Source organism: Pinus tabuliformis, chromosome 8 (assembly GCF_031772625.1).
Source record: "Pinus tabuliformis cultivar Carrire ecotype Pingquan chromosome 8, CPIR1, whole genome shotgun sequence".
NCBI lineage: Eukaryota > Viridiplantae > Streptophyta > Pinopsida > Pinales > Pinaceae > Pinus > Pinus tabuliformis.
In genome coordinates, this window is record NC_142294.1 from 1,721,661,345 (window position 1) to 1,721,670,858 (window position 9,514).

At 33.8% G+C, this 9,514-nt stretch overlaps 1 pseudogene; it reads right to left on the minus strand.

Annotated features, from left to right (window-relative positions):
* Nucleotides 1-3,168: 3,168 nt before the first annotated feature.
* On the minus strand, nucleotides 3,169-7,218 carry LOC149242944 (polyadenylate-binding protein 4 pseudogene; annotated as a pseudogene).
* Between the last annotated feature and the right edge of the window lie 2,296 nt (nucleotides 7,219-9,514).

The window sequence follows — 9,514 nt, forward strand, 5'->3', positions numbered from 1 at the left end:
CACAACATAATCACAGGGGGAGGTTAGTTGCAATGGGAGTATCCAAACTTTTCTCCATTGATATGAAAGGGGGAGAATTAGAAAACATTAGCATACTAAGTTTCTTTATGGTTCTTGATACAAATATATTTAAGGGGAGAGAATGTAATTAGATTCTTAGAAGAAAAAGGGGGAGAGTGAGAAAAACAACAAAATTGTAGTGTGGGAAATCAGTAGCATAACTAATGTGGCCAAAGTGCCATCAATGGCCTAATATGTTTGGTAGCTATGTTTGGTGGTGTTTCCATCAATGCCAAAGAGGGAGATTATTGAGAATTTTTTTGTAGGTTGGAGTAACGTACCATTAACTTGAAATTTTCTCACTCAACTATGTAATTCTAGTTTTGAGTAAAAAAACATGCATACTATATTGTTGTCGACTCTAGTTAGAATAGGTTGGTTAAAGTACCAAGCCTTCAGTTAATATAGGTTAAAATTTAAACAATTGAGAGAAGAAGTGTCTTCCTCCAAGTATGTTTTTTCTCTTTTTATTAAATAAACATGTAACCACAATGAATGAAAAAAATATAAACATCAACCTGAATGATATTGTGATGTATGCATCCAATAACTCAATCTAGTATATTGATCTCCATGTTTCTTAAATAAACATGTAGCTACAAGGTGATGTGTAAGATGGGTTGGTTTTGGGGTTCCTTATTCCCCCATACATAACTGATTAGAGAGATTAGATCATTTTATCTTTTTTATGTGCAAGGAAAAAGTCTAAATGTGTGTATTTATTAATTCAAAAATCATATTTAAATGAATGGAGGTCTTCAAAATGCATTCTCGGTGTGTATGTGTGCGCATGTATGAGAGAGAGAAACTATAGTAAAAATGATAATATTTGGAATATGAGATGTTGAAAAAAAGGTATATATTGTTATTTTTTTGTAATTTTCATAAATATTTTAGTAATTAATACTTTTCCTTTTGTAATGATCAACTAAATAAGGAAATCACTAATATATAAAGATATTATATTTGAGATCTATTTTACTATATAAATTAAAATATTAATCATGCATATTCATAAGCATGATATTTTATGACTTCATATTTAAATTTAATTTATAAACATATAAGAGCTTAATACTCACAACAAAATCCTTTTCTATGTATGTATATATATATATATAGCATTAAAATATTAGATTGTGTATGTAACTACATATATTACCATGATTTTAATCTATATATAGAGATGTGAAATTTATCTATAATATAAATAATATTATTAATAAACACAGTAGATGCATCTTAAGTGTGCATCTACCAAGTGCAGAGATCACATTATCACATTAATAAATACATGTTATTCATCAAATTATAAATATTTTATTGACCTAACTAACATCTACAAATATACAAGCATCGATAGAGATCATAATACTATGTGATATCATTGAATGTTCGTTTATAAGGTATGACTATGGAGCCAACTTCATAGAGGTACAAAGTGAAGTTTGATATAATGAAATTTTAAGAGTTCAACCATTATTTTAAAAAATAATTTATGATTAAAACTAGATTGCAAAAAAATAAATGAAAACTTTATCAAGTATTAACAAATTTCCAGCATAATTACTTTTGAAATATTTTGGGTAATTCTGAGTAAAATGAACATGGAAACATAATTTCAAAAACTTTACGTAACTTTCATAACTATAAAGTGTCAATGTAATGTGAATTAACTTACTATATGTTTATATTTTTTTTGGAATTGAATAGTGATGTATAATATAATCGAAATTGTATTAATGCCAAGGATAGAAAACTACATGTGGGCGTGCAAAGGGTCCAAAAGAGTGAATGATGATGGTTTAGCTATAAATTGGAATTCGTTAAGTAAAAGTAAAATCCAATGATATTAAAATATTGTTAGGAAAATTGTTTTATTCAATAATTTTATTATAGATTGTAACTTCTAGTGTGTAGTGAAAAAACCAAACAGAAATTATGTATGGAAATATCATAGTTTAAATAAGATATGAATTATCTTTTTCTACCATTCAAAATAATGGGTAGAAGAAAAATACAAGTGTAATTTCTTAACTGAAATTACAAAGCCATAGTCTTAATCATCATGAGCCACAAGACCATAAAAAAGTTAAAATGATGCGTGGAAAGTCACTAAAACTGAACACAAAAAACCACCCAAAAATTGCAAAAATTCCTAAAGCTTTTTTGAATTCATCTATTTTATCATGTAAATTTAAAAATAAACCAATTTAGCAAAGATCATTTAAATATAATCTAGGAACTTAAGCACGGGGCAACAACAATTGGTGTCATGCCAATTAGATTGGGTAATAGATGCTCTTCTCTCCTCCCCTCTTTTCGCTGAGGAGGAGCAACTTAAAGAGGCTTACTGAGGACACCTTACTTATTCATTTCTGCCAAAGCTCGGGATGCTTCATCAGAAGATGGGAATGGGACTTCTCTCATTACATTGCATGAAGTGATTGTGGCATAAAAGGAAAACGGTTCTCTCAACCTGTTATCATCAATGCTATCATGCAAATGTTTTAAATAAAGATTTGTAGATTTCTTGAGTGCTTTTCCAAGGTATCATTCATTGCCATCAATTTTAACTCTCGCTACATCATCTGCATTTTCTTCTCTCCTCCTTTCGCTAAGCGAGAGCAACATAAAGAGGCTTGCCTATGACAACTTTCTTTTTCATTTCTGCCAAAGCGCGAGATGCTTCATCAAGGGATGAGAATGAGATAAATGTGGAACCTTTACTGTCTCCTTGGAAATCCCTCATTACCTTGCATGAAGTGATTGTGCCATAACTAGGAAACAGTTGTCTCAACTTGTTATCATCAATGCTATCGTCCAAATGTTTTAAATAAAGATTTGTTTCGGATTGCGCCCTTAATTCAGATTTTTTCAGTGCTTTTCCAACGTACCATTCCTTGCCATCAATTTTCTTGCCATTTAAACTCTCAACGCACTTTGGTGCATCGTGTGCATTCTCAAAATTGAAAAATCCAAAACACATTGACTTTCCAGCTTCATCCCTCAATCACTGCCACACTGGTAATTGTTCCATACTTACCAAAGTAATTCCTCATATCCTCATCATTCATGGAGTTTGGTAAATTATTAACAAACACATTTTTAAACTTGGCTGGTAATTGTTCCATACTTACCAAAGTAATTCCTCATATCCTCATCATTCATGGAGTTTGGTAAATTATTAACAAACACATTTTTAAACTTGGCTTTTGCATTTGTTTGTTGTGCCACTAACTCCGGCTCCGGCTCCTTTTTCATGAATTTTGTTTGTTGTGGCTCTGGCTTAAGAAATTGAGAGAAATGAGACTGTAGCTTTGCTCTTCTCTCCTCTTTTTGTTGAGCCAAAGCAACATAAAGAGGCTTGCCCAGGACAACTTTCTTATTCATTTCTACCAAAGCTCGGGATGCATGATCAGGTGATGAAAATGAGACAAATCCTGAACCTTTACTATGTCCATGAAAATCCCTCATTATCTTGCATGAAGTGATTGTGCCATAAATAGAAAACAGTTCTCTCAACTTGTTATCATCTATGCTATCATCCAAATGTTTTAAATAAAGATTTGTTTCGGATTGCCCCTTAATTCAGATTTTTTCAGTGCTTTTACAACGTACAATTCCTTGGCGTCAATTTTCTTGCCATTTAAACTCTAAACACACTTTGCTGCATTGTGTGCATTGTCAAAATTGACAAATCTAAAACACTTTGACTTTCCAGCTTCATCCCTCATCACTGCTACACTGGGAATTGTTCCATACTTACAAAAGTAATTCCTCATATCCTCATCAGTCATGGAGTCTGGTAAATTATTAACAAACACATTTTTAAACTTGGCTTCTCCATTTGTTTGTTGTGACTCTGACTCTGACTCTGGCTTTTTCATGAATTTTGTTTGTTGTGGCTCCGGCTTCTTTTTCATGAATTTTAATTCTTCTCGCTCTTCCTTTTTCATAAAAGGGCCAACATAAACAGGTCTGTCGTTTATCAACGTACCATTCATACATTTTATTGTGTTTTGTGCTGCTTCGTCTTGCTCAAAATGCACAAATCCATAACCTTTGGATTGCCCTGAACACACAGAATTTGTGAAAGAGGGTTTTATTGTCTACTGCTTTGTGAAGATTCTTAATAAATATGTTTGCGGATCCACACTGGCGGATGCTGGCAGGGGTTAAATTTGATGGGTGACCCTACCCGTCAAGGAATTTTTTTATGACGTTTTTATTTTCAAACTGCCCATCATATGACTTTTAAAATTTATTTGTACAAGTTTCATCTAATTTCAAATTGTACAATAAAAGAACAATAGTTGTGAAATAATTTTCAAACCAAAAACATAATGTGCATGATTTCTCGGTTGGATACAACGACCCTTTTGGTGGCTCCCAGCCTTTCCCAACAACCGACTTTGCAGACAAAAAGTTGTGTTCAACCTCATTTCGGACAAAACCCAACAGTCTAATGCTATTTATTGCACAAACCGTTGTTGAAAGTGCAATCCAATTTTTTACAACAAATACAAAACAAAGCTCAATTTTTTACATAACCCACTACTCAGAATTCAGCTGGTTTAATATCCCAAAACATATCTTGAAGATCTAATGTCAACGCAGAAAGAAACCGGGACTCCAGGTAATCCGTCTCGAATTCGTTTACCGTTTAGTTTTATTAGATACATTAGTACATCTAACATCTCTTGTCGTTGTAGACTGTAGTATAGTGATGACTCGATGAGTATTCCCGCCTATCACGCGGCCCGCAGGTGACCCGGGTTCGATCCCCAACAACGGCGAGTTTTGATTTCCAATTTCTTCGCGGAAATCAATTGCAAACGGCGTGTTTTGTTTTCCAATTTGCCCGCGGTAATCAATTGCAAAATAACTAATATTTAGTATTTGGTTTTCTAATTTCAAAATTAATTATTCAGTTTTTACCACATTTTCTTGCTTCAACTTACATCACCCAATATTAATATGGTGTTGTAAGACTTAACAGAAGGCATTCGAAATCAAACGAGTCCAAAACCGCAACAGACATGATCTTGATCGAATATGGAAGCAACATGTCGAGTCAATAATCTTCACGAGAATCAGCCCAGAAAATAAGCCCATCACGGATTTTGCCATCATTGTGATTTTAACTAATTCAGAAATGGAGGAAGGCAACATTGCTAAAACCATTGCAATTCAAAAATGAAAGAAATATACTAGCAAAACGAAAGTAATCTTATAGGGATATTTGTAATAATAGTTAAAAAATATTCTATACATTAAAGTTAAATTCAACTATGTAAAACAGTGCTGCTCATATTTTCACAAAAAATCTGAACATCAAATAGATATTTTGGGAACATCAAATGATAATGGGTAGGAACTAGGAAGTAGTGAAAGAGGGACTTTGTGAAACAGTGAGCCAAAGTAATAAACCATCCTTAGAATTACTGCGTACCTTTTGGCTGTTGAAGAGCGTCTTCAAAAGAAGAGTTTTTCCGGATCCACTCTTGCCAACAACGCCAATGCTCTTCGCCTTGGGTTCATCGATTACCAGCTTTTCGAGAATTGAAAATGCTTTTTGTTGTCCCACTATAAGGGGTTCGTCGATCAATTTCATCATTGCAGACCTCGTTGGAGCCAGAACACCATGGTATGTACTTGCAAAAGTGCTTGAAGAAGTCAAGGCTACGATTTTCCCTAGTTCCTCTTGGAGCTTTTGAGTTTGACCCTCTAGTAGCTTTGGAATTTGGGCCAATGCAACCAGAGCGGACAATTCGATATGTTCATTGATCTCTGAAATCAAACCCCTGATCCTCCGGCTGGTTTGATAACGAGATATAATGTTACACATAGGTATTGTGGAAGTTTGCACCATTTTAGATGCATGCTGGAGAAGGGCGTCCAACTCTTTAAGCCATCCGTTTACAGCTGAAGCCTTATCTTTTTCCTTCCTGTTTATTGCTGGCCGGTATTTTTGGATCTCCTTAACGATAGGCTTGATTTTCACTACCAGATCTTTCAGAGATTCCATTTCCTTCTGGCACCAAACCGCAATGTTTATGTGATCAAGAATGTGCTGGATAGTTTTGTCAATACCAACCCCAATAAATCCAGAGCATTGAATACCCACCAGAGCATTGAATACAACTACTTTTGATGCAGAGATTTCAGGGTATAAAAACCAAACGATATGCGAATGCGATACATATCAAAAGCCGAATGTGAATTGAATGCTAATTTGATAACTGGTAAGCGGTAAACCCGAAGGGCCAAATGTGAATTAAATGTTAATTGAATGCAAAATCTGCATCCTGATCCGATCACTGTCACACACGGTACACCATATTAAAAATGCCATAGGTTAAATATATAAAGAAAAATTATAAAAAAAAAAATAAAACTTTTAATTTTTATACATGCCCGTCAATATGACGGTTTTGAAAATGAATGGCAAGTTCCGCATGACGTGGAGGTTCAAAAATAAAACGTATTTTACAGGTAAAAATGCAAAATACGTACATACGGGGGGTCACGCTGCGAGTACATTATTAGAATAGGCTTTCCATTAAGGGGTGTAAAATTCAAGCTGCGTAAAGCCTCGCTGGCATTTCCAGCAGTGCTGTAATTGACATAGCCGTATCCGAGTGAAGTCTTGGTCATGGAATCTCTGCAGATGCGAACATTGACGACGGGGCCAACCCGTTGGAAGAGTTCCTGAATTTGGGCGTTGCTAACGTTGGTCTCCAGATCCCCCACATACAGAGATTTGGGCCCCACTGGTATATTCTCCTTCTCCTTCCGGCTTCCATTCTTAAAAACTCCCTGAGATTTGGTCCCTACGGATTCGTTATTAATAACCCTTTGAGATTTGGGCCCTGCTGATTCATTATTAATAACTCCCAGAGATTTGGGTACTGATTCATTCTCGCTGCCATTACTAATAACTTGCATATTGTGGCTGCCATTATTAGTAACTGCAGCGTGTTCTTCTTGGGATTGGACTTTAACGGCAGCAACAACTGCCATTGATGCGTCTTTGCTTTTATTTCTGCTTTCTTGGGATTGGACCTTAACAGCAGCAGCAACTGCCATTGATGCGTCTTTGCTTTTATTTCTGCTTTCTTGGAATTGGACCTTAACAGCAGCAGCAAATGCCATTGATGCGTCTTTGCTTTTATTTCTGCTTTCTCTTGAACCACAGCTTCCAAACACCCTTCGATCAAAAAAATCCAGACCAGACCCACCTTAAAATATCAAAATAAAAATCCAGACCCACCAATTGACCAATTGAATTCAATTTGAGTGGTGATATACTTGTTTAAATGTGGTGGAGTGGAGTGGAGTGGATTGGATTTATATATATATATATATATATAGCTGTGGTGAAAGTATTGTGCCGGGCCGATCTTTCCGACTGTTATCATGCGTCGGCGCTGTATTATCGTTGAATTTGGAGACCTTTCCATTTGAATTTGAATTGGAAATGGAAGATTGAATGGAAAAAGCCTGAAAATTTGAGCGTTGAGTAATAGTAGTTGGAAACCTTAAAATTTAAAGAAGAGAATTTACACAAAAATAAAATATAAATATAATAGAAATTATATTAATTAAATAAATATATTTTGTAATAGATAAAATACATAATTTAATAAAATACAATACAGTGTTTATGAATAATAAATTATTATTAAAAAAATTAAAATTACTATCAACTTCAATTAAAGAATTTGTCAGTTCATAGGTATGTTTATTTTGGAACAAGGTTTTTACAATTTTAATTTAATTATTAATAATTATGAGGTGGATAGTAAGGATTTAACCTTTATAGAATATTCTTGGTAGAGTTAATTATGTTTTTTTTGCTCTTTTAATTAATCCTATTAATTAAAAAAGATGCAATGTGACCTAGTGTTATATGAAATGAATTACGGTTTTTTTTGGGTATGAAATGAGTTATGGTTTTTTTGGGCATGATCATGAGGATCTTAACAAAAAGCTAGTAAAATGCTTAAACGAATTAAATGGTGATACCATGAAATGTAAACACCAAATGTACATGGAATTTCATCAATTCATAAATATATTGTCGATCAAAATAACCACTACATGCATTGATTATGAACATAACACTTTGAGAAGTCATTGAATGCTCATTTACGTGATATGAATATGTAGCCATTTTCATAATGGTACAAATTGACCTTTAATATCGTTACATTTTAAGAGCTCACAACATATCTTTAACCATTAATTAATGATTGAACAATCAATGGAGTTAATTCTTATCATTCAGCTCATGCATAATGAACAAAGTCAATCATCACTTCATTCTTTAAGGTTAGCATTGTCATGGAATGCACTAACATCATGGTCAAATATGAACACTACATGTAACCCAAGAATTACATATGTAATGGTCACCTCCATTAATTTTATTTTGGTGCAATCCTCACTATGGTTTCCCATGGGTGATCTCTATCCATCTCATTTAGGTTCAATCTACAATACAACTCCCTATGACTCGATAATAAACTCAAAATGTAATCTCCCTTCTTCACGTTCACTACTACCGTTACTTTCATTTTATGCTTCTTCTTGTGATTCATATTCAGTCATCATTTCCTTCATCATTTGACTGCATGCTTCCATATCTATCAATCGATGAACAATACATTGATTGTTTTTCCTTTTCCATTGACATTTTTTCTTGAATTGAAAATAATTGTGTCCTTTTCCATTGTGTGTAGGACACTTCTAGTGGTGGGCTTATTCACTTCGTTGGGTCTTGACAAATACAAGGTCATTTCAATTTTATGGGTGCACTTGTGAACATAGACTCTTTCATAGTCCACTTTATTTCTATGAATATATTTTTGTAGGTAGATTTTAAGTGGGCCAATCTATGGGTGATTTTACAAGTGCCAATGCCCTTCATCGTTTTTAAAGTTGATGTCTAATAAATGTTTGAAATTGGATTGACAAATTATTTGGATGTTGAAATGTTATTTCTAATGCATGCAAGGGTTGTCAAGTTGAGCAATACTTTCACTGCTAACAAAGCTAGTAAAAGAAGTTGCGGGATATATCACATTGAATTCGTAGTACTAGTGTGATCTCTTGTTGGAAAGTTGTGTGATCAATGAAGTGATCTGGTGTAAACATTGTAGAAACAATTCTTTACAACATCACAAATTCATATGGAATAAATAGGATTAGTGAGGGCTTTGGAATTGAGCATAAGAATGATGCTTATATATTAGTCATTGTGAACTAGTGTGAATTGATGCAATATGTGATGAAATTGTGTCAAAATGCTCATCAACTTCTTAATTTATACCATGGAAATGACTGGTAATTATTGTATTGTAGGTAGAATATGAAGAAATCATGGAATTGATGAGTATTATGTCTCACATGCCTTATCTCCTGAATTAATAAGAGTCTACATCCTTAA